The sequence below is a fragment of the Acomys minous genome (assembly GCF_964271855.1).
Source record: "Acomys minous genome assembly, chromosome: 19".
Classification (NCBI taxonomy): Eukaryota; Metazoa; Chordata; class Mammalia; order Rodentia; family Muridae; genus Acomys; species Acomys minous.
Window position 1 is genome coordinate 46,003,397 of NC_140499.1, and position 27,508 is coordinate 46,030,904.

The window sequence follows — 27,508 nt, forward strand, 5'->3', positions numbered from 1 at the left end:
ATGTATCCTGCTTTAGAGACAAGCCAGTTGCGCTGAACAAAAGAAAAGGCATTACGCTTACCCTTTTAAGCATGTGAATTGTAGCCTTTGTGTTTCTGGGGTCTTTTTGCATCTGGTGTGACTGCTACCTGTCCCCTGTGAAATTAGCTCACATTTAGAGGGAAAAGCCAGCTGCCAGAGCAGTGACACCTCAACTCAGCATACAAAGGCTTTCCATCAGCATGAGAGGCATGCAGCTTGTATCTCTGTCCTGACCAACCTTGGTCCTTACATTGATCAACAGGACATCTCTGTTAGGCCAATTACCCTTTGGCACTAGTTCTCCTGTTGATGTTCCACTTTTAAAGAAATTGCCTGGCCATTTAGAGAGCAGGGATATCATTTTACATTACATAAACCTAAGATAATGTGTATCCCAGTCCAGTTTAGAACACTACCAGGCTCCTACTTCTGCCTCTCCAACTGGCCACATGTCTGAAGACATCTCTGCTCTGTAAGATCTGAGCCAGGCAGGCAGCCTGGAGGCAGCCTCTGTAAAATGTTCTGGTCCCACAGTGGGGGAGGCTGAACAAATTGATGCACCCATCAAGGACATTGCAAGCAGAGAACCTAGAACCTCTGTTCAGATGTAGCCAATGGACAGCTCATTCTTCATGTGTTGAAGGGGGTGGGAGAGAGGGAGGATGCCTCTGACAGGATGCTTGCAATTTGATCATTGCCTCTTGGCATAGAAGCCCTGTGGGAACACAGAGAAAGGAGATGCAGGCTATCCTATGAGACATGATAGGCTGTAGAAAGATGGTGGGGAAGGAGGTCCCCACCTTTCAGAGGTCTAGAGGACGGAAGTAGGAAAAGGGAAAGTGAAAACAGGACAATAATTGTAAGGGGATACTAACTGGGATGTAATGTGAATGAATTATGATAAAATAAAGTATTTTTTAAAAACTAGATGATTACTTTTTAAAACCTTGCTTGTATGGGAGACTTTCGGTGACTGCTTCTTATTCCCTTGCCCACTTATTTCCTTAGGGAATATAGGACAATTTATTTTGCTTGCCTTTGGTAAGTGGAATTTATCAAGAAAATTGTCCGTGTCATTTAGATTTTCCAGATTTTCAGATTTTGTGGCATATTGGTTTTTGAAGTAAGACCTAGTGATTATTTGAATTTCCTTGGTATCTGTCATTATGTCTCCCATTTCCTTTTTGACTTTATTGACTTGGATACTCTTCTCTTGAGATTCCACCCAGCAGGGGATCAGGACAGATACTGGGACTGGAAGCCAGACTCTAGGCAGAGAGCAGAGATTTATAGGGGACAGTGGGGGGATGGAAGGGCCTAGAAGCCTCAGGAGCCTCACAGTTAGACCATCAAGGCTGGCAGATCTGGACACATGGTGGACACATGGTGGGCCTGCATGAACTGATGCACCAACCAAGGGCAATGCATGTAGAGACCTAAACCCCCTGTTCAGATGTAGCCAATGTACAGTTCATTCTCCAAGTCAGGTGGGGGAAGGAGAGGCAGCTGCTGTACCTCTGACATGCACTCTGGTGCCCAGGACTTGATCAATGCCACTTGGCAGGAAGGCCTTGTGGAAACACGGAGGGAGCAGATGCAGGCTATCCTGATGAGACCTGATAGGCTGTGGCCAGATAGAGGGTAGGAGGGCATCCCCTTTTTGAGGTCTTGGGGAGCAGAATAGGAAAAAGAGGGAAAGAGGGTGGGAACTGGAAGATAAGAGTGAAGGGATAATAATTGGTATGTAATGTGTGAATAATTTTTTAAATTGTTTGTATCCAAGGTGATACTCTCTTGGAGAAAACTAATTTTTCATTTGTGAGCCGGAGATTGCATCTGTGCTAGGAATGGGGGTTTGTATGTCCAATTCTTTTTCTCCCAATAAGTGCTAGAACACAGTCTTGCACAGAGCCACAAAGGCCTTGTGCATACTGAGACAATTACTGTGAATTCATATGTACACTGGGCCTGTTGTGTTTAGAGAGCTTTATTTCCTAGCTGTCCTCCATGCTCTCTGGTTCTAACAGATCTTCTGCCTTCTCTTATGCAGGCTTCAAGCCCGTAAGTTCAGAACTCAGAACAGTGAAAATAAAGAAATTAATATATACATAAATGACGAGTAATCTGTTTGCTCTAGTTTATCTGTTTCCAATATGTTGATTGAGAGTTATTCCTTAGTGACTGGAAAGATTTAACCCACCATCTCTTTGGAATGGAGTCCTTCCTTTCCCGGACTGTCATTGCTTTATAAGTTATGAGTTCTGATTCCTGTTTCATGTCAATGTTTTGTTGTTATTAAACCAAAAAAAAGTAATTTATTTATCTTTATTAAAAACAATTAAAATATCCTCAATCCTCCTTTTAATAATTTTGATTAATAGCTGATGTGATTCTGTTGAGTCTACCATTTATCTCTCCTAGCCAGTTTCTCATTTTGTAGTATTTCAAGGAGATGACATCATACACACTAGTCAATATGTGTAGCAAAAGGAGAACAATTCAAATGTCATTGTAATAGAAATTTCCATATTTTTATTTCTTAGTATTTATCACAGGAAGTCAAAGAATCAGAGTCCCTGTTCATAGTGATAAAAGTGATGTTTAGATAAAGATCTAAGTTTAATATGTTTTTCTACATGAATAACTTATATTAGTGAGTGCCTTATTGAAATTGTGATGACATCTATCCTTAAAAACCATCTTATTTCCATCTCAAGGCAAACCATTTTGTCAGACATACTTTTGTGTGTTTAAGCTTAATGTTCGTCATGTTAATCCTTCATGAATAGTAATCTATGATATTTTAAACATTTTATTTTTTCTTCATAATTAACATATTAAGATAATTTTCATAAAGCTCAAAAATCTCTTATGTTAAAAATGTTTAAGAATGTGAACATGTGATGGCATACTGCAAATCTATTGAACAAAATTATTTTTGCTACTAGCAATTCAGAATAAAAGTCAAAGAGTTTCAATAAGCCTGCCATATGTTTAAGGAAAAATTTCCATATTGTACATGCAAATGAATTCTTTATATAAATAAATGTTCATATTAATTTATGAATTATTTGGATCTAGATGTAACTACAAAGATGTATAATTGTTTATATGGAAACAAGCACAATATAATGAAGACTGATCAATATTTTATAATTTTATTTATGTCATAGATTGTATATATTGCAAATGAGTGTATACATAGGTGACACATATATATTTCCTTCAGTGCCACTGTCTTTAAATTTGGGTACATTGCAGGACACCGTGACACATATCTTGAATGCTAGCACTTGTGAGACAATGGCAGCCAGAGTTTTGTGAGTTTGAATTTACTCGTGGACTACATAATGAGTTGAAGGACAACCAAGCTACATACTGAGAATCTGTATAAGAAAATTAAAAACTGAGAGAGAGAAAGAGAGACAGAGAGAGAGAAACACAGAGAGAGAGACACACACACAGAGAGAGAGAGAGAGAGAGAGAGAGAGAGAGAGAGAGAGACAGACAGACAGACAGACAGACAGACAGACAGAGCACCTAAGATTATGTATATGCTTGAAGACACGTAATTTGCATGGCCAAAAATAGACATTGACATACATTATGCTATCACAGTTCATCTTTTAAAATAGAAGAGAAGAGTATCACAAACTCCATTATGGAATTGTCATTTCTATCACTGATGCCATAGGTAAAATTATGTTATGTTATCTGCAGATAGTAACTGAGGCAGCAGAATAAAGGAAGAGGCATCATAATAATATGTACTTACAGCAAATCATCCCATAATATACTTCATAATAATATTTCTGTATATAATTTTAATTGCCAGTCAAATATAGTTTTAACTTGATAGTAAATTATTAAGGATCTTAATACATACCTATAACAAAGAGAAAGTACAAAACATACATTATATTACAACTATCAGCTGATAATCAAGTTACAATCTATATGGCCACAGAGGGAAGGTATAGAGTAAATAGGTAGGTATAGAGGGAGTGAATACATATCATTAAGAAAAGGAAGTAAAATAGATAGCTATAGATGGATTGGGTGGGGAATCTGGAATTTGAGGATTAAGTGGGGATGGTAACAGATAGGGTCATGAGGGAGAAAAATACATGGAGAAATGTAAAATTAAGGGCCATTGGATGGGTAATGTGGAACCTAATGCATTAGAAATTTCCTAGTATAAATACATATATAAAAGCATCTAAATGAGACTGTGAAATAATGGGGAAGATGGAGTCCTAACTGACCATCTCTGACCACCAAATAAAGCTTTTATTACTAGGATTAGGTTTCATATAATTGAGTTGTTGGCTAAGGGTGTCTTATGAGAATTCCACCGCCAAACTACAGGCCGTTGCTAAGACAATAATTTGTGCTCTACAAACTGACCCCATTGTGGAAAACAGTACCTATAAAACTCAGTGAACATAGAGTAGTTGACCTAGTGCCTTCACAAATACATTCTAGCATCTTTATTACAGGAAAGTACTCCACATACAACAAAAATGAAATGCAAACACCAAGCTAGCTACAAATCCTTTGATCTATAATGGTATCCCATCTGCAAAATATGCTAGAGTAGGGTGACACAAAGCTAGTGGGAGTAACCAACCAATATCTCATTTGATGTAAGCCTTATTACACAAACAGAAACCATATAAGACATTGCTTGAGTGACAGAGACTAATAGCCCAAGTACCTATGTTAAAAACAAGTAGTATTGGTTTAAAATCTGTAACATTAAAATGCCTCCTAATGACATTCTGTTATACTCAAAAAGCAGTGCCTTGTTAAGCGGTCATCAGGGAAGTTTCTCTATAAATAAAAAATAATAATTTAATTTATAAATTAAAAAAAATATATTTTCTTTTAGAGTCTCAGAGTCCCCACTAGGATGTTTATCAGTTGGCAAAGACCATGTCCCCACAAGAGGCAGCTCCTCTTCTAGTAGAAATCCACCATGTTTCTTTTCACATGGCTGTTTCCTGTGGACAAAGACTGCACACCTTCACAGAAGTCTCTTTCACATCCCACTCTTGGGATCAAAACAAACACAAGTTTACATATACTGCAATCCTCAACTAATGGGAAGATTCATGCAACTTGCTCATTTCTGTGCATTCCTACAGAAAACTGATTAACAGAGTGAAAAACCCATGAACTCCTATGTTTAGTTGCCAAGATTATATTCAGTTGTAACCCTAGACATGAAACACTCGTTGGCTGTGACATAAATAGATTGTCTTTCATGTGACTTCTCATCATGAAATTTAATCCATGTAGAGGCAGAATATTAGGGTTACTTTTCACCAAGTATTCCAAAGAAATGAAAGTCACATCTGCAACATAATTAAAGATTAAGAAAAAGTACGAATTAACATTTAAGTATTGACCTGCTTGAAATATTGCCTGCTGACTGTTTCTGTGTGTTCATACTGTCCTCTATATTTGTTTATTCCACCTGTCAAGGAAAGTGTTGTAATTTTTTTTTTGTTACTATTGCTGCTCCGATGGACTGTCGAACTTTTAATATACATATTGGTTTTCATTTCCCATTGCTTACTCAATTAAAAATATGTAATTTATTGGAAGACATTGAAAATAAATATTATAATCACAAATGTTAATTAAAAATTTCAGAGTAGGAGGTAAAGATGTAAGCCATGGTTCTGTGTATGTATAGAGACTGGGAAACATGAGTCCAGAAGAGTAAGCAAATACTTCTACTAAACAGTAAACCTTTTAAAAATATTTTTATTAATTTTAAAATAAGAAACAGAAAAGCATAATTTCATTTACTCATTTACATGGTTTTTGTGTACGTTTTAATGAATTATGCTTCATTATATTTATTGTTCCTAAAAACATATGTTGGTCAAAATATTTCAAATGTAATTGCTCTTCCCCTTTCTAATTCTTCTTGAATTCTTGCTGTGTCCATCAAACTGGGTTTTCTCCACTTCTCACTGAATTTCTCCCCTTGGGAAAACTCCCTCAGAACTCCACAAACCAAGTTGCATGACCTGAATTGTACTCAAGTGAATGGCCAAACTGAACTCACCCTCTTTCTCCCTGCCCTGCTCTAAAGTAGCTACTCTTTCCTGTCTATTCTGGTAATATTTGGGCATATCCTATCTGTCACTCAGTCTGTCAAATCTTTCTCTTATTCATCACTTTGTCAGTCCCTCAATTAGACATTGTTGTTTGAGAATAAAGCTATATACTAAGAGCATGTCTGTATTCTAGCCAGCAAGATTAAAGATGTGAGTATTCTAGCCAGAAGGATTAAAGGTGTGTGGCATGTCTGTTTTCCTGGAATGTCATTAGATGTGATGCCTTGCCAGAGCAGCCAGATTGCATGATTAAAATTCCACGACATGATATAATTTAGAATTTATTAAGACATTATTCTGGTCTAGCCAAATGACAATAAATTGTTTTCTAAGGAAGATGACCTCATTTTCTTGGGAAACTGTCTAGGTTTCTGGTTCTGAGCATGGTTTTCTTCCTGATGTGTGGATTTTAAGTCAGAACTGATAGCTGCCAATTAGCACTAACAAGTGGTGACATTTACTCCAATTTTCTACAAATCTTGTAATGTTGGTGATTTTTGTGCTTCAAATGTGTTTCATCTGGGTACAACTATTTGTTTCCTGTCCTTTGCTTCTTCCACAGTATTTTCTGGAATCATGAGAGCTAGACTTTAAGAAAAGTTTTCAGGTCAGTTCCAGTTTGAATTATCCCAGGCATGTGCCCAAAGTGTTCATTCTACAGTCTTTGGCTGGATGTTTTGTCCTGTACCAGATCACTTAGAATAGAGTGTTTGAGAGATGTTTAAAAGCTAAATAGATCTTTGATACCTTCACGGGGGTGGAAAAATATGACAATTCACTCTTCTTCAATGTCCTGAGTTCTTACCCCATGTTCAACTTTAGACTTCAAAGAGAAACAGCTTAATATTGAATAACAACAGTAGGGAACCCTCCAATGGAAAAGATGACAGATGAATGTATATTTAACTTAAGTTGATTCAAGAAGTATATTTATGTACACGCCTGCTATATTCAAAAGTAGCCTTTCTCTACAGGAAAATACACTGTCTGAGGTTTTATGTGAGTATATAAATTCATGTATTTGAAATGTTTGTGTATATATGTGTGAATAGATATCCTTGTATGTGTGCACAAGTGTATTTGTGGAGGCCAAAGGTCATCCAGAGCCATCCACCATTTTTACACTATTTATTTACTTATTGTACTTGTTATGTGTGTACCTATACCTGAGGAAGCCAGAAGTCATCACCGGCTTAGCAAGAACTACAGTTAAACATAGTTATGAACTGCCACGTGGTATAAGAAACTGGCCTTGACCTCTGCAGCAAGTGCTTTTTCTTTTAATTCACTGAGACATCTTTATAATTCTCCACATTTATTTTTAATATAAACATCTCTCATTAAGCTTCAGAGTTTGTGAGTTATAAGGGATTTTTTTCAATCTCTACCTGTCCAGTACTGAAGTTTCAAGAATGTGCCACCATTACGTGCTTACTTAGATGCTCATTCTCAGGTTTCCAAATTAAAATAGAAATTTACCATCAGCACTTGCATTTTTAGCTCGAATATTGAGGAATAGGATTCTCTGTGTGTGTGTATCTCTGTCTCTGTCTCTGTCTCTCTCCTTCCCTCACTCCCTTCCTCCATTCCTTGTCCATCTCCCCTCTCTCTATGTTATGGTGACTCAAATTTCCCATAAAGTTTTACAATGAATACTGCATGTGAAAATCTAAAACCAGGGGGAAAAAATCAAATATATTAAGTTTCTAAAATGCTAACGCAGATCCAAAACTGTATAGCTACAGTTAATAACAGATTATGTATAGGTAAATAATAGACTCATTAACTGAAAGTAAAAGAAATAAAGCAAATTAACATATTGTTTGGGGACAATATATGAACTGAATATATGTGTGACTGTGTGGGATTTGAAACTATAAATATATGTATTTTTCATGGCCCTTACACTGTATATTTTATAAGTGAATAGCAGTGAAATACTTGTGAACCTAGAATATCAGAAAATAATAAAAAATCTGGAAAAAATCACTTTTGTAAAGACAAGAATTGTGAACTTCTAGAATCATCAACAAAAGTGAGAATCTAGTACCTTAAACCGTTAGAGTCTAAATACAAAATAATGAAATGTATAAATAGCAAATTTTATTAAAAATGAAACTAAAAATTTAGTATTATTCAAGAAAAGGAAAGTAATAAATTCTTACTTCATGACAAAAACAAAAGGCATTATAGAAAATCTATATTAATACTAAATTGATTGGAATATATCCTTACTTGAGATTGAACAATTAATAATGAAGCAAGTGCTAACACCTCAGGAGTATCCAATAGTAACACTAATTCTGTCTTCTTTTAAAAGTATGGCTCAAAAATTACAAAATAAAAATTGAGATAAATTAAAGAAGAATCCAGAAATGTAACATAGCTGTTAGAAATTCTGCTAGGCCAACAATTGTGGTGATTAATAAGGGTCACACGTTCATGTAAATAAATTGAATGAAATATGACATGTTTAACATTTACTAAGTTTGCAATCATGTGAGGAATGAAATAAGTATCAGAAAACAATTAAACGTATGTAGATTGTTTTATATAAATAAAATTAACTATGCAAAAATTCTACTATTAATTTTAAAATACTCTCAAGATTTTTTTCTAGTAGATATTCCTGTTTATCTATTTAAAGGGGGGTAAGAATGAAAAATTTAAATATAAGATCACTTAAGCATCAAATGTTTCCTTCAGATTCTCTGTCTCAAATTCCCTTCATTTAGGTCTTAGTATGACTTCCTCTTTGTCCTCTAATAGATCTATACTCAAATGTCATCTTCTTAGTGGACCAGCCATAAAAGACCACTTTCTATCTCTCACTGGATTTATTTTACTATTTGCTTATATAAATAATAATTTATCATTATCTTCTGCCTTTCCTATAAATTAAGTATGTTAAATGCAAAATATATTTGCCTATATTACCCTCTTCTTGATGACTAAGCTGCTTCATATATACAAAGTCTCTAAAAGTAATCATAAAATTCTTATTTGTAATTTTGTTTTAGATAATAATGAAACAAAGAGGAAAAAATTTCATAAGTATCATTCTTTAATTCATTTATTTTATCATGTTTTATTATTTGATAATAAACTCAAAGAAAGTGATCCATATGTACATTAATTCTTAAAGCGTTTTTGATAATTGAAAAAATTTTTTACAGAACTGTCATTTATTAGGGATGTAACTATGTGGGAAAATCTTGGCAAAGTAATGGTTCTGCTAAGATCCCTCAGCTGGTCTCATCTCTTTTTTTTTTAATTTTTAAAATTTATTCATTTTTACATCTCAATTGTTAGCCCATGCCTTGTATCCTCCCATTCCTCCCTCCCTCCCGCTTCCCCCCCCCCACTCCCTTCCCCTATGTCTGTGACTGAGGGGGACCTCTTCCCCCTGTATATGCTCATAGGGTATTGAGTCTCTTCTTGGTGACCTATTATCCTTCCTCTGAGTGCCACCAGGCATCTCCATCCAAGGGACATGTTCAAATATGGGGCACCAGAGTTTGTGTGAAAGTCAGATCTCCTTCTCCACTTAACGGTGGAGAATGTCCTGTCCATCAGCTAGTCTGGGTAGGGGTTCGAAGTTTACTGCCTATATTTTCCTTGGCTGGTGCCATAGTTTGAGGAGGACCCCAGGGCTTAACGGCTTATGGCCTCAGGTGAGCCTCTACCCTATAAAATTCTGAACCTTTCATAAAAGTGTCACTGTCTTGGGGCCAAATGCAGATTCATAGACATGTGCAGTACATTTTGTAAATAACAATGACAGCAATCAAATCTAAATTGATCAAAATATGAGTGCAAATTTAATAATTAGGATGTCCTTGGTTGTAATATGGACTTGTATTCTACTGAAAATCTAACATATTTTAAATCGATTTGAAAATAGTGTTAATATTATCAGCTATATCATGTTTAAGAAACTCAGCGAAAGACTTTGATCTAAAGGCAATCCTTTCTACTTTGAAAGGTAGAATTACTTGGAATAACATAAAATCTATGCTATAAGGAAAAAATAGCCAAATTAATACATTGTTTTCAAATACTACTTAGGTATGAAATAACATTCTCTTTTGGATAGTTAAAGAAAACAGAATGCACTGTAGATACAATATATTATTTTGCTTAGTAAATATACATTGACATAAATATATATATATAGAATATGTTTTTATTTAAAATTAATAGTCTATTATGATTTTGATATTTTCACTTTCCAGTTCTTTTTTGATCCTCTTTACCTTTTTACCCACCCAATATATTATGAGCTTCTCTTCCATCTTTCTCTCTCAAAAAAAAAAAAAAAAAAACAAAGAACCAATAAAGTAAAAAGTAGCATGAGAAAACAAACAGGCAAGTAAACAAGCAAAACCAGAAGGAACACACATACAAAAAACCAAAAATATAGAGACCATTTTGTTTGGGAAGCTATCCTTGGTCATAGGGCTTGCCCTAGAATGTTATTGATTTACCCAGTGGCATTCTGACTCTTAAATCTTTGAGCATCTTGTTCCGCGTAGTTCCTTGAGCCTAGAGAGAGCAACTTAATAGTATATTCAACATAAGGTGTATTCTTCAGTTGCTCACTCTGCACATGCCCAGTTGCATGTCTCTAACTTAAAAGCCATCTACTGAAAGAACATTCTTGATTTAAGGTTTGAGCAATGTCTTGATATAAAACAGTATTCTATTATTAAAAATAACTTTATTGCTGTGTTCTGTTAGTAGAATAATAATAATAGTTGGTTTCCCGAAGGATCAAGAATTTTCTAATCTTAGATTCTTGTTCAATGTCAGTTAAGACCATCTCACAGATTGGGTCATGAAGTAAATTAAAAAGTTAGTTTGATGCTGCTTCCATAAGATTTGTGCCACTCTTGTATAAGTATATTTTGCAGGCAGATAGATCACAGCTGCAGGTCACAATATTTCTAGCTAGGAAATTTTGATAGTTACTTTTCTCCTTTAATAGTGTGCAGTTTTGCATGGCTAGGGAGCTGGAGAGGATCTGGGGGACATGGGTGAGGAAAGCATATGTTCAAAATGTCATTAGATTTGAATATATTTTGAAATAATAAAAATATAATAATAAAAATCACAAAACAGCTGAATAATATTCTATTATGTTGCACATTTCCTTATCCATTCATCAGTTGATTGAAGTTTTAGCTGCTTCCTCTTTCTGAATGTTATGAATGCAGAAGCAATGAATCTGGATGAATATGTTTCTACGCAGTACAATTAGACTAGTGAGCATTTGCCCAAGAATGGGATAACTATATCAATTTTTATCCTTTTGAAGAACACTCAAGCTGATTTTCACAGTGGTTATAATACCTACACTGATATTTGCATTGCTTTTAATTTGTGTTTCAATGATGGCCAATAATATTGAACATTGTTTTAAAGCTTTATAGAACATTATGGTCCATCTTTTGTTTAGTTCTATAATCCATTTCATAATTAATTTCATTGCTTTCTTGACTTTTAGGGAGTTGGGGGTTTTGTTTGTTTTTTATATATTCTAGATCTTAACATTTTATCAGGTATAAATGGGAAAGAATTGTTCCCCATTCTTTAGACTGCTGCTTTGCTCTTTTATCCTAGCCTAATAATTAGAACACCTAATATAACATGTGTTTATGTGTGGTTTTAAAATGTTCAGAGCCACATTTATAAATTTCTAAGCAGAATAAGGCAATCTATAAATGTTATTTTGTTTCTCCAGCCTACAAATGGTCCTGCAAGATTTGCAAATTACCATGCCAAGGTAATGATGGCAGGGAAGTTGTGGGAGTGGCAAAAGGATGTGCTGCTTCACTAGGAGCCTTTGCCAAAAGAGGGAGCCCATACCTGACACTACCTGGGTCAAACCAGACTGAAGTTAGCCCAGAGACCTAAGTAGAACAGAACATGACTGGAAATAAAAATAAACAAACAAACAAAAAACAAGATAAAACAAAACAAAAATAGGAAACGATACAATGCTCACCAGAAACTGGAGCAGATGCAAAGATTCATACTCAAAAATTAGGTGGAGCTTGAGAAAACCTGTGGGACAAAGGGTGGAAGGCTTGTGAGAGTAGAAGGGATTGAGGAAAGCAAGAGAATATGACCCACAGAATCAACTAAGCAGGGCTCATAGAGGCTCACAGAGACTGAAACAGCAACCATGGAACCTGCTAAGTCCTTTACTGGGCCTTCTGCATATATGTTGTGGTGATTTGGCTTGGGAGTTTTATGGAACTTCTTTTTTAAAAAAAATATAGCTTATTAATTTATTCATATTACATCTCAATTGTTATCCCATCCCTTGTATCCTCCCATTCCTCCCTCCCTCCCATTTTCCCCTTACTCCCCTCCCCTATGACTGTGACTGAGGGGGACCTCTTCCCCCTGTATATGCTCATAGGGTATCAAGTCTCTTCTCGGTAACCTGCTATCCTTCCTCTGAGTGCCACCAGGCCTCCCCATCCAGGGGACGTGGTCAAATATGGGGCACCAGAGTGCGTGTGAAGGTCAAACCCCACTATCGACTCAACTATGAAGAATGTCCTGTCCATTGGCTAGATCTGGGTAGGGGTTCGAAGTTTACTAGATGTATTGTCATGGTGGTGTCATAGTTTGAGCAGGACCACTGGACCCAGATACAGTGGGACTAGGGGTTGTGTTTGGCTCTTTCACCTGATCTTGGGTTCCTTCTCATTCTACTGGGTTGCCTCCTCCAGCCTTGATATAAGGATTTGTTCATAGTCATATTGTATCTTGTTTATACCCTATTCAGTTGGTATCCTGGGAGGCCTGCTTTATTCTGAAGAGGAGCATTGCGTGTGGCTGACAGAGGAGATGGTGGGGGCAGCTAGGAGGAGTGGAGAGAGAGGAAACTGAGGTCGAGATGTAATGTGTGAGAAAAGAATAGATAAAAAAAAAAAACATGTATTTGGTTGGCATCCGGAAGGTATGAAGGTAGCAGTAGCAGTGCAGATCTTCCTTACTGTTGCTGTGGGGACCATGACTCAGCACAGGATGCCATCCTCAGTTGGTGATGGGAAGCCCACCGCAGTTTTATGCATTTCCTGGGAGGTTGTGGTAATAAAACCACTGGCGTTGGATCAGACCTGACAGGATTAATTCCTCTCAGTGTGCTGGACACTGATATCCTGCATCCTTCATGTTCCAGCACCAAGTGCTTCAGTGGATGTTCCTCATAAGAATAAGACAGCTCCCAGGACACCTTCAAACAAAGGTCCCAATTGTCCCAGCATTTCACACTTTCCCACCCAGGGCTCTAATTCAGCCTGGAATTTCCCAATATTTAGAAACTGGACTATAAATGCTATTCCTAGCTTGTTTAACCATTTCCCTAATTTTATTTTCAGTCCCTACAAAGGTATCATTCATCCCAAGTCAGCCAAAAGAAACGTTACAAGAACAATGCTCCATTTCCTTTAAGGTGGGGCCGGGTGGGTTTTTGATTACTTTCTTGGTCTATAGAGGGTTATTATCAATGGGATCTGGTTATATGTTATTATTGGTCTTATTTAGAGACAAAACAAGGTTGGACTCAGGGATGTTTCTTTTCCTTTATCTTCCATTCTTAGGTTTGGAGATAAGGGTTGAAAAGAGAAAAAGGAAATATAGAAATATATAGGGAAGATAGAACAAAAAGTAGATTAGTGAATCCACTCCTCAATTTAATGCCTTAATTGCCATTCACAAGGTTATTTTTAATTCACTGGTATATACATTTGTATATAGATGCAAAATAAATCTAAGTTTAGATATAATGGTATAGAAATCAAATGTAAGATTATTCTTCACACACTATATATATATATATATATATACACTCTATAATGTCATATTCTACACATATAACTCAATTATAATACAAGGTTTACTTCCAATACTTTGAAAGTGCAATTGCAGGCTGTCTAGGATCAATAAGTTATACAAGTTGATTGTTAGTTGATCAAATTATGGCATATCAATCACTGGTCTATTTTTAATCACAAGATATATATATATATCTTAAGTGCAACAGGTAAACATGATTATATAGAAAAATGAGGTAATATAGTTAGATAAGGTCTTCAAAAACCTCAGAGACATGCAGAACATGGCATTTAAAATGTTTTTAATATTCTAAAGATTAATTGACAATGAGACTAGTTAACTTTTGGTAACACCTACCTTACCTCAAAGAGGATGATGAGCATCAAAGAACCTCCTTATGGAGATGACTTCTAATGTGCCAAACAAGCCACAGGGCAAAATGTCCACATTTTTACCCCAGACAGAAATGTGCCAAATTAATTAATTAATTAATTAATTAATTAAAAAAAGATGGCAAGCTTTGATGCAGGCAGAGTTGATGACCGAACTCTTCCAAGACAGGGTAAGGAAGTCTTCAATAGAATCTGCCTCATAAATATCTTTGTCAACTACATTGGGCCAGAAGGCTGAAGATAATACTCCAATGTTAGAGAGAGTTTTGAGTGACTGCTCAGGTAGTAAACTATCTCTGTCATCTCCTCATTTGGGAAGCTGCTAACCTGCACAACCTGTATACTCAGGTAATTAATTTTATTCCTTCTCAAGTCTCTGATGGAGCTGAAGACTAGATAGTTTAGTTTTACACTTAAAAGTAGTTGTTTAGGGGTTAAGATGTCTTTAGGTCTAGATAGATGTTTTAAGTTGATGATGACTAGATATGATAGAAATTGATTTACATTCAGAATTTTAAATGCACCACAAAAAGATATGTAGTTTCTTCAAAGCCTAAACACTAAGAATGTAACATTTATATAATTCTTGGTTGTTTCATGGTTCTTCCTGCTATAGGTAGTTCATTGTATGTATGTATGTATGTATGTATGCATATATATGTGTGTGTGTATGTGTAATAATATAAATGTATATGTAAAAATTATAATATATTTAATTAAAAAACACAAACACAAGATAAGTGGGTTACATGGAAGCTGATTTGGCTGGAGCCATTCTGCTAACTGGTATCAACTGATAAATTTATTTCGCCTACTGGTAATAAAGCTCGAGACAGATTTGAACTATCTTTCTTTACCATTGGAAGATTTTGCCTGACAGGGGATGTATTTGAGGCAATGAATGGTCTTCATCTAGGACTGAAAGGAAAAGGAGGTGAAAAGAGAAAAGTAAAGAAGAGGGAACTAGATATAGCATTAGGGGGAAAAGGAAGGGGAGGAAGAGAGAGAAGAGAGAGAGAGCGAGTGAGGGAAAATAGAGTGGAGTGAGAGAGAGAGATGAATACAGAAAAAATAAAATGTATAAAAGTTTAAAAACAAAGACAGAAAAAATTGATCATATTCACAGAGTACAGCCATTAGCAAAAAATAAAAAAGTCTGTTCTGTGTAGGGTAACATGACATTGGGTTATAAGTCAGGAATTGTAGAAGACATACTGCCAGGAGAACACATTCAGCTGCAGGTATCAGTGCTTGATGTCTTTAGATCCACTTCAGATAATTGCCAGACATAAAAATCATCCTACAGAAATTCTTTTTATATTAAATTATCACACCTTAAAACAACTATCATTTTATTACTTTTAATTTTACCTCATTTTTACAATTTTAAAATTGGATTCAGAAATTTTATTTTATTTTCTTAAGTAGAAACTTCACAGAAAAGTGTTCAGTAATTAGCTCAGGGCCATCACTGCTGCTGGAATGATTCCCAGGAATGATCTTCTGTCCTTTGGGAAATTTAGATTGTAAAATTCAAAGACTGACCTTGCTTCTGATTTTATAAGGAATATTATATTCAGTCTGGCCTTCAAGGTCTCGATGGAAGGAAGATGAAAGGATTAGTTGAAATTGAATACTCTGCCCACAGTCCAAGGAAGAAAGAAGAAGAAGAAGATACATTTGCAGAGTCATAAATTATACATGAGAAGACATATCATAATAACATAATCTGAAGTAACCAGCCTTCCCACATTGAGTAAAAGAGTAGGTGTTAGGCCAGTTAGATGGTAAGAGTGACTTCATTTGGAGAAAAATACATAGTTTAAAAAAAAATTTAATACCGCATTTTGCAAAACACTTGTAAATAAAATGCTTTTCTATAAATGGTAGCTTACAGTACCCATATAGAGCTCATATAAATTATGCTTATTCATGTATACAGGTATTTCACAAATAAATTATATAAGGTTAAGTAAAAGCTGACATTTTATATAACTTTGTTTTTAAAATGTTTGATTTTATTAAATGTTCTATTAATTTATTTTAAGGTATTATTTTTAGATTAGTGATTTTTAGCATTGCTTAAGTAGTAGTCCTAAAGCCCTGGTTTCAATCATTTATATTTATTATCTATTGTATATGTGTATTCATTTGCTGGTAGATTGCCAGATGAATGTTGATTCTAATGTTTTTAATTAAGATTTCTAAAATAGTCTACATTAATACTAATTCTTATGAAATAACAAACAACAAAAAACAGGACTAATTATGGCTATGAATTTTGATTTTTATTCATGCAGAATAAGTAATTTGCTCTCTGTTGAGGAGAGGAAGCATTTGGTTAGTCTTTGGTGTTATCACAGATTACTCCTGTGCTGGCTGCCTCTTATTTACTGATTAACAGTTTTAAAAATTATTATTTTCAATGCCAAAATAAAGAAGTGTTGGAAGGTGTCAGCTGGGTACTGTGGCCTGCCTGTCCCATCTTCCTAATATGTGCTACTCTGTCCAAATTAAGGTACCATAGTGCCAACAATTGACATTGAATCACTAAAATCATGACTAACTAGTTATCACCAATTCTATTTTCAAAATTAAAATAAATCATCCAATTTTGTTTTTGATCTTGAAAGTCTGCCCTGCTATATTGTGACTAGAAAGCATAACCCTGCAGGTACCATCATGAACACTCAGTGTCTAGACAGAAATATAGTCGGAAGCAAGAAAGAAAATTCAGAGAATCCAAATAAACAATGTAAAGTCAACTTTGGAAAGAATGATGAACGGGACTTTGGCTTATTAGACTGTGTGTCATTGTGGTCTTTAAGTTGTTCATCATATTAACAGATGTTTTAGGTAAAAACAACCTGGGTTCTATTTATCAGCACGAGGTATCTTTCCTAAGATTATAGTTTTAAAAAAAAGGTAAGTGATGATACAGCCTCAGGGTCCCCCATAAGTCAGATCTGAAGGTTAAAGTAAGGAAAGTTCACTTAGTTGTCAATCTTTATCTGAACTTATTCTATGGGAATCTGATGGGTAGTTTATAATACACATATCTTTTACAAAGAATATATGCAAGAAATAGTAAAAATTTAGGAGGATAAAAAATAGAGATTTTTCATATTAAACCCACATTTTTATTTTACATAGAAATGTTATAAACAACTGCTGACACTATGTAATTTGACTATATGTTGCATATATAACATATTGCAGATTACCTATTTAATGTTCTTAATCACATACAACTGGAAGTCAAAATTTAAGTAATTTAAATTTTATGTATAGATCTCATCAAAATCAGCATGAATCACTGAACTTATTTCTTTGTATAATCATGACTCAATAGAGCATTGTGCGGGGGGTGAAAATCAATGTTATTATAACAGTAAAATGGTACTGCTAGTTAAATACTGTGATCTTAAAGCAGAATGTAAGAGGGAAATGTCATGAAATTGAAATACAAAAATAATTCTAGGGAGATTTTAAGTCTTTTTCCTCACAGTCACACTAGGGCAACAAGAACATGAGATATAACATATATAGGACATCTGTAATACAGACATCAAATAAAGTACCTACTATATCTTTCATACAAAAGCACAGGTATTGTTGTTAAGGACCAAACACTTGGAAATGGTCATTAGAGGCACCTGTAAGAGAGAGTGTTATCACAGGGAGCTGATCCTATGTATCTGGAGAAACCCTTGAAAGATCATCCTTGATAATGTCATAACTTAAATTTTATTTTTAAATTTAAGAAAATGTAAAAATAAATAAATAAAAATAAAAAAGAAAATGTGACATATGTTGTTGTGAAGTGATGTTGTAAATATATAACTTTTCATAGAGATGCATTTATTTTTAAGTGACTGGTTACAGCTGTAATGTGGTAAATGTTTTTGAATAGAATTGCAAATAGCCATTAACTATTTTGGGCGGCAGACAGTTTATGTGAAAAACTACTTGCTATATTATGGTGTTTAGTGAATAGCGGATGGTTTGCTCAGTATAGGAAGAGAATTGCTGTGCTTACTGCCTAAGCTCCACTAAGCCTGAGTGAGTATAAGATGCTCTGCTCACACATAACAAGATGAGAAGGGAGAAACACAATGTTTAGATCCTTCTGATCAAAGGGAGTTTGTGATATCTTTGTCAAGAATGGAGGCAGGGAGACAGTGAATTTTACATTATTTTTGACAGTCTTATGAAAAATCATACAAAAAAATATATCTTTCAGGAGAATGACACCTCTTAACACTATCCCTTCCAATTCCCTAGAATTAGTCCTTGATGTTTCCTCATTAAGAAGTTGCACCCAAGTTTATAAAAGATACAGTACTGTACCTAAAGTCACCCAATCCCCTCTGATGAAAATCATAGCTGAATTTAGTACCCCACTCTTACCTATACAGTTTATTCAGACAAAATTTAAACAGAAAAATGCAAGAGTGAAATTGCATCATAAAGCAAATAGACCTAGAAGATTTTTTCAGAAACCAGGAAACAACAATCCATCCAAACACAAAAGACCAGAGCATACCTTTTTAACACCTCATGAGACTTCCTCCTATATTGACTACATATGTGGACACAAAGAAAATACAAGAAAATATAAAGCTGACACCATAAACAAGAGAAAACATTCAAACTCATGAAAACTGTACAATGCACTACTGAGTAGAAAATGTATCAAGACATAAGTTAGGAAAGAATAAAAAATTTTCAGAATTGAATGCAAATGAAAACACCATAGACTTGAACCTATGGAACATAAAGCAGTTCTAAGAACAGTTCATAGCTATAAGTACCTACATGCACTCAGGCACTTAAGTTTTATTCCTTCTCAATCTCTGATGGGATTGAAGACTATATAGTTTAGTATTGCAATATAGCTTAGTTGGTTAAAAGTTAAGATGTTTTTAGATCAAGTTAGATGTTTTAAGTTAATAGAGATGAGATATAATATATACTGATTTTAATTCTGAATTTTGGACCTGACCAGATAGGAGCTTTCTTCAAGTTTGATGAATACAAACAGCGAAATTACTATGAATGTAGCATTTATATAACTCCTGATTTTCTCATGGTTTTTCATGTTGTATGTAGTTTATTTTATTCATTTGTAACAATATAAATGTATATATTAAAATTTATTGAAAAAAGGAAAGAAAGACATAAGTTAGACATACCACATACTAGTATCTAAGTGCCACACTGAAAAATCTATAACAATAGAGAAGAAATAGAATCTACAAGTAGTAGACCCAGGTGAGAAATAATAAAACTTAGGGCCAAAATAAATAACATAGAAACAAACAAGGGAAAAAAAACCCAAATCAATGAAACTTAGAGTATGTTCTTTGAGGATATCATTAAGACTGACAAATCCTTAGTGAAGTGAACTAAAATAAGATTAGAGAACATGAAAAATTGATAATATAAAGATAAAATCAAGAGCATAGCTACAGAGAGAGAGAGAGAGAGAGAGAGAAAGAGAGAGAGAGAGAGACTTACAATGACATACTTTAAGTATCTGTTACCAAATTGAATAACCTAGGAGAAATAAAATTATTTATTTATATATAATACATAACAAAGTTAAATCAAAATCACATAGTCAGTTTAAATAGATATGTAACCCCTAGTATAATAGAAGAAGTAATCAAAAGTCTCCAGACAACGAAAAACACCCAAACAACAACAACAACAACAAAACACATAAAAGCTCAGTGACAGATGGTTTCAGTATAGAGTTCTACCAGAACTTCAAAAAAGAGTTAAGGCCAGTTCTTCCCAAAATATTCCACAAAATGTACACAGAAGAAACATTTTCTTAGTCTTTTCATAACGGACTGGTAAGGAAAAAAGAAAACCAAACTATGCATTATAAGACAAAAATCCTTCAAAAATACCACTGATTCTTTACAAAATTAGTAACAGATATTCACTGAACATTACACATTAGTTTTTAATATTTTCAAAAGGAAATATCTGAGTGGCCTAAGGAGGAGACAGATATATACTATCAACATATTTGCAGCATTAATTAGTTAAACCTAAAGGAGACTCCTATGAGACGGATGGTACTACAATACTTAGTTGATCCCTACTGTTACTCTTAAGTATCTTTATATTCTTTGGGTTTTTTTTTCACGAGTTAAAATTGGAAGTTAAAATATGTATTGTTCTGAGTGTGTGTATCTCTATGTACCTTTGCAGGTATTTTATATTTTACATCATTATATTTAGAACTCCATATTCGTCACCTTTCATTACTACAACAAAAGACCTAAGGCAAAATTTAGTTTATAATGGAAAAAATATTTTGTTTCCGGCCTAGTTCTGAGAGCTCTTTTGCAAAATGAGTAGATTCATTGCTACCTGCTAATAACAAGAAGAGTACAGCGTTTCTTTAGGAAATAGAAATGTTCCAGCTCTCAGTGACCAATGATCACCCATAGGAAATACTACCAAGGCTTTCATCCTCATTTTATATTCTACTTCTATTTTCCTGAATTGCATAAATGTTTTAACTTCTGAATAATATATCATCATGTAAATTGTATTATTATATCCATTGATTCACTGACGATGCCAGCTGAGGCCATGTTGATATCCTTGTTGTGTGCTGCTTCCAAGGGCTATAATGGTGTCCATGCCCATGTGTAGGGCTGTGTTGATGGCCGATGTCTACACTGCCACTAGAGATAATGCTGAGGTCTGTAACACATTCTGATACTGGAGATTATGTAAACGTCTGTGGTCCATGTTGCCACAAACCATGGAGAAGTCCCTGTTCCATTCTTTTGTTGACTTTAAAGGGCAAAGAAGCTACTTTTGTCATGGTGTTGATTGCTGCAGGCTTGCAGTTGCTGGAGAAAGACATATAAGGCTTCTCTGGCAACTCTACCCCCACTACCACTCACCCCTCCAAAAATAACAACTTAGACAGAAATCCATCAAAAAGAACTCTTAAATATTGTAATGGGAATGCTGAATGCAGGTCTACATAATTGACGGCTTCTGGAAGGGTATGGGTAAGAAAGTAATAAGTTTTCTTTAAGGGGTTGGCCACCGGGAGTTTGACCATGTTCCATTGAGTATACAGGCAGGACAAATTGAACTTTTTTCCTGCTTCTTTTATTTGGTTTGGAAGAGACTTGAGTAGACTACGAATTGAGTGTGATTGGGGTTCCTGGTGTGAAATGCCTCCCCCAAAAATAAAAACATAAAGCAGAAAAATCTCTGAGCATTAATCAATGAACGTGAATAAGTAAGTTGACCTGTAATTGGCTGTGAAGTCCTTTGGTGTATATCAAAAGTGGGTCTTGAGATAGATCTCGTTGCAGCTCTCTGTGGACTTGCAGCATAAATTTTCACAAGGCTGTACAAGTTTAAAATTCTTACCAGGAATGAATGAGTGTTTCCATTACTCCATATCTTTAGCAACATGTGTTGCCATTGACCTTGATGATCTTGTCTATCATGACTGGTGTAGGTTGAAATCTCACAGGAGTTTTGATTTGTATTTCCCTATGACTAAGGGTGTTGGACATTCTCTGAGAGTTTTTTCCGCGATTTGTGTTTCATTTTATGAGAGTTCTCTGTTTAGCACCAAAATTTTAAGCTGGGTTGTGTCCTTGGTGTCCAGATTTTTATTGCTTTATATATTTGTGGTTATTAGCCTTCTCTATGACGTGGAGGTGGGAATGACCGTTTCCTATTCTGTAGCCTCTCACTTTGCTCAAATTAAGGTGTCTTTTGCAATACAGAATATTTTCAGTTTCATGAGGTTTCGTTTATTGTTTTTCTTCATGTTTATGCTGAAGGTAATGTATTCAGAACGTCTGTTCCTGTACCAGTTTGTCTAACGTTATTCCCCACTTTCTTATCAGAAAGCCTAGATGCACTCACACCTACTGTATCTAGTCTTATACTTTAATCTTGATTCATTTGGAGTTGAGTTTTGTGCAGAATAATGATTATGAATCAATTTGCATTCTTCTAAATGCAGCCATGCAGTTTGACCAGTACAAATGTTTTGGGTTTCTCTGTTTATAATGATACTGTCTATGAGATTGCTGAAATGACTGTTATTATATTTAGGTTTGTCCTTTTTTTTAATCTCTACACTCTCCAGGACCTATTCTGAAAAGGTATTGGAATTTGTCATGTCTTTTATGTATCCAAGAAGATGATCATTTGTTTCTAACTTTTAGTCTATTTAATGGTGGATTATATCTATCAGTTTATGGATGTTGAACCATCCCTACTTTTCATGGAAGATGCCTACCTGATCATTGTGCATGAGTTTATATGTGTTCTTCTATTCAGTTTGCAGGTATTTTACTTAAACCTTCTTTATTGGTCTTGAATTTTCCTTCCTTTCTTTGTTGTATGGTTTAGGTATGAGGGTAAATTGTTCCATTGTTTATATATGAAGCTTTTCAATTTTGTTTTCATTATATTTCTGCCTTTGTGAACATCTCTGTCTTTATATATTTCTTGTCCTTTTTTTTTTTTTTTTTGGCTTTTTCTTCTGTTTGTTTTGTCATATTCTAATTGTTTATTTTTATTTTTCTTGTTGTTTTCTCTTTTCTAAAGAGAGAATGAAATGGCATAGACATGGGAGGGTAGGGAAGTGGTAAGGATCTGGGAGAACTTGGTGGAGGAAAAACCATGCTCAGAATATATTATATGAAAATAAATATTTTTTAGAGGGAGACAAATGCTATTGAAGACAGAAACTCACAGTTATGAGAAACTGGAAAGCCATTTAACATAATACTAGATGTCAGAAATTTTGGGTGCTTTTCCCCAGATGTTGTTAATTTATTTGTAAACTTGCTGTTTATTCCTTTTCCATGATGTTCTATTTATAGTCTGAGATACTAAGCAACCTCCGGAAAGCAGAATTTAATCTCCTGTCATATTAGCAACACTTTTTTAGTAGTAGGACACAGGTAGTAATTTTATTCATTGCTCATCTTTCAATTTCTTTGGAACAAGTAACCCACCAAAAAAACAATGACATAAATCATAAGATTAATATTTTAAAATGTACATGGTTTGGTTTCCCTGCAAATGTACATCTGTGTGAGGGTATCAGATCCCCAGGAACTGGAGTTAAAGATCGTTGTGAGTTGCCATGCTGGTCTTGCAGAAGAACAGTCGGTGCTCTTAACCACTGTGCCATGACTCATGTTATGTCTATATCAAACCCCTTTTTTGAGCATTAGTGGAAAACCCTGGAAGAGGAGAGAGAAAAAAATTGTAGTGGCCTGAAAGGATGGAGGACACCAGAAGAGTGAGGCCCTCTAATAAACTGAGCAGTGCTCATATGAACTCAGAGAAATTGAAGCAGTTTCATAGGACCTGTACAGGTTTTCAGCAGGTCCTCTGTATTTAATCAATATGTATCAGTGTGCACGAATCTGCCACAGTGCCTTTGGAGCAATAATAAACTTTATGTCTTAAATCTGTGAACCAAAATACATTTTCTCTTAATCAAAAAAAAATTGATGGGCTAGAAATCTAGGGAAACCCTAGGTAAATTTTCCATAGTGTTTCAAGAAACTGAGCACATTAGGGCAAGAAACATGAACTTCATATATAACAAGAATGTCTTGAAAGAATACTGACCTTATCATTTTACTACAAAAGTTAATATAAATAGTTTATATTTAGAAATAAACATATGCATATAGATGAATGCCTACAATAATGATAGCATGAATTTGAAGGAGAGCAGTTAAGGTATAGAGAGAAGAAAAAGTAAGGAGAAATTTTGTATTAAAATTATAATCTCAAAAATAAAAATTGTGGAAAAAATAAAAAATAAAATAGAGAGCATTTCTTTGAATAATTGGGCCATGCTCATTTCAGAGACCATCAGAGACCATACCAGAAATGTCAGTACAAATGAAGACAGTGTGTAGATTGTAAACTTTTGAGGAAATTGTAACTGAGCAGAAAGTCATTTTTATTGGACTGTTTTTAGCCTGTTAGTATAAAATGATATTTATTTTCCTACTAATCTAGATCATACAAAGAAGCATATTTGGAACTATGCAACTTTAGCAATGTTCTTATTTTAATTTTGTCATGTTTTATACTTAAAAAATCTCAGAAATTTATTTTTTTATTTATATAAATATTCCCTTTGTAGTTTGTTTTGTACTTTCATAATGTGATGATATTTTTCCCCTTTACCTGTTTGTTTCTTCCTTTTTTTCTTAACCATATGAATCCTTCTTCTTTGAATATATTCTACCAGTGGTTACCCCTTCAGAAACTATTAAGTCATTGTCTGCTAAGGAAGAGGTGTAGACTTGTGGATATTTCCTCCAACCTGAAAGAAAAGCAGGAGCCTAATCTTTGTACCTGCTCATAGCCAGGGAGTCTTTTTAAGTTTCTGTGGGCCTTATTTTTTTTCAAGATTTCTATTACAATATATATCCCTTCTGCATTTTAACATATATTTACTCAGATAGCTCATATGGCAACTTTAGTCCAGATACATTTTGTTCTATGGAGCACAATTATTTTTGAGTCTGAGATTTCAAGATAGGATTGAGTATCATAGGAAAATATCATTTGACACAAAGAAACAAATGAAAAAAAAATCTTCTGAAGGGTGAAGAGCCTGGGAAAAGTTAATTAATGAGTACAAAGTTAAATGTAGAATGGGTTGGAAAGATGTAGGATACGATGGCACAGTCCAGTAACCATAGATAATGGTTGGTAATGCAGCACATATTTCAGGAGGTACAAAGAGAGGATGTGAATATTTTCACCAAATAGGAATAATACATGATTATAGAGATAAATCTGCCAACCCAGATTTGAAGGCTGGGCAATGAAAATATGAATCAAAACTTGATAACCTCACTCCAATAGTTGCAATAGAATTTTATTTTATGGTTTTATGCATCAGTTGTAGAATAAATCATGAGACAAAATTTAAAGCATGTCGAATTTTTTTTTTATCATAAACACCTTTGAAACTAGTGGCTGGTACTACAAGTCTTAAAATAGTTTAAACTTAAATTTAGAACTCACAGAAGAATGGTGGAGTTTTCAGGCATAACAATCTACTGCTACTAAAACAAAATTTAATAAGCCACATTTGAAGCCATCTCCATAAGGAGGTTCTTTGATGCTCATCATCTTCTTTGAGGTAGGCTGGGGGTTGCACAGAGTTAATCAGTCTCATTGTCAATGAATCTTTAAAATAATAAAAACATCTTTAAATGCTATATTCTGTAGGTCTTTGAGGTTTTTGAAGACCTTATCTAACTATTTTACCATATCTATAAAATCATATATATATATATATATATATATATATATATATATATATCGTATGCCTAGACTGTATATTCTTGTGATAAGAATTGACTAGTAATTGATATGACCATGATCTGATCAATTAACAATTAACTGTATAACTTACCTATCCTAAATACCCTAAACCAGACACTGGGCAAAACATCCTCATTTTTATTATAGACAGAATTCTGCCTAATAATGGGCAAGCTTGGGTGCAGGCAGAGTTCATGGACAAACTCAGCAAAAACAGTGTAAGTAGTCCTCAATTCCTGCCTCACTAATATGTCTGTCAGATACTGGGCCAGAAGGCAGAAGATAATGCTCCAACATTATAGAGATTTTTGGGTGACTGTTAAGGCAGCAAACTGTCTCTGTCATCTCATTTTGGAAGCTGCTAACCTGCACTCCTTGTATATTCACATAATTTATTTAATTCCTTCTCCAGTCTCTGATGGAGTTGAAGGCCAGATAGTTTAGTTTTACAATTAAGCTTAATTGTTTAGTGGCTAAGAAGTTTTTAGGTCTAGATAGATGTTTTAAGTTGATAATGCTGAGATATGATAGATATTGATTTACATTCAGAAGTTTAGAATCACCAGGATAAGAAAGATGTTTTCTTCAAGTCTGCCAAATACATATAGCCAAAACATTATAAATGTAACATTTAATATGATTCCTGATTGTTTTGTCACTCTTCCTGCTGTTACATTTGTAACATCTATCATATATCACCATTATCCACTTTAAAAATCTATCTAGACCTAAAAACTTCTTCTCTGGAAAGAGAAACATTGTTGTCTCAAAATCCTATCAATAGACTTTGCTGAGTAAAGTTCCTGTCCAGCCACATGAATACTGTGTGTTTATTTTTTTATTTTATTATTTTTACTTTTCAAATTAACATACAAATCATTAGTCCTTCCCTCATTTTATAACAGATATATCCTCCCCACCCCTGTTTCTCCTTGTAACCTCACCCACAAGCCTTTTCTCTTTTATGACTCATTTATTGTTTTGGGCACTGTGCTCAGTCTTCCCCACCATCTATTTTTATCCTCTTTTGATCCCTTTCTAGTTTCATGATTTATTCACATTAATATCTACCTGCATCTCAAAGGAAGAGCTGCTTTTCAATACATAGGAAAAGAGATGGAGAGAGAGCACTGAATTTAATTGGATTCATATAGAGGCTTAGTGCCAGACACTCAAAAATAGAATGCTCCTACAAAATAATAATCAAGAATTTTTCTTCCTGCACAATAAAGACAAAAACACAATATCAGAACACTGGAAAATTTTGTATGTGGAGAATATTCTCTTAACATTCCATATAATTTATCTTAAAAAAATTTAATGTTAGGCTGGAGATATTGCTCAGTGGTTAGGAGCAATATATGCTCTTCCAGAGGACCTTATTTTGATTCTAAGGACACACACAGTGGCTCACACTCCTTGGAAACTCTAGTCCTATGGGATCCTACACCCTTTCCTGCATACTTGTAGTGCATAGTAGACATGTGTGTAGGCAAAACACTGATACCCATAAGCTAAAATGAGAAAACATACAGCTCATCTGCAGTGGAAGCTATGGTTTCTTTAAAAACTCAGTTATGCCCTATAAACAGATTTTTATATTAATCCCATGTGAGGAATAGGGAGATGCTTTTAGGTTGTTACCAGATCGTAACATCCTTGTGCTGCCCAGAAAGAGGCATGGTCCTTGGCAGCTGGTGTTGGTTTAAGTCTGCTGGATATTCTGTCACTGAGAATGGGATT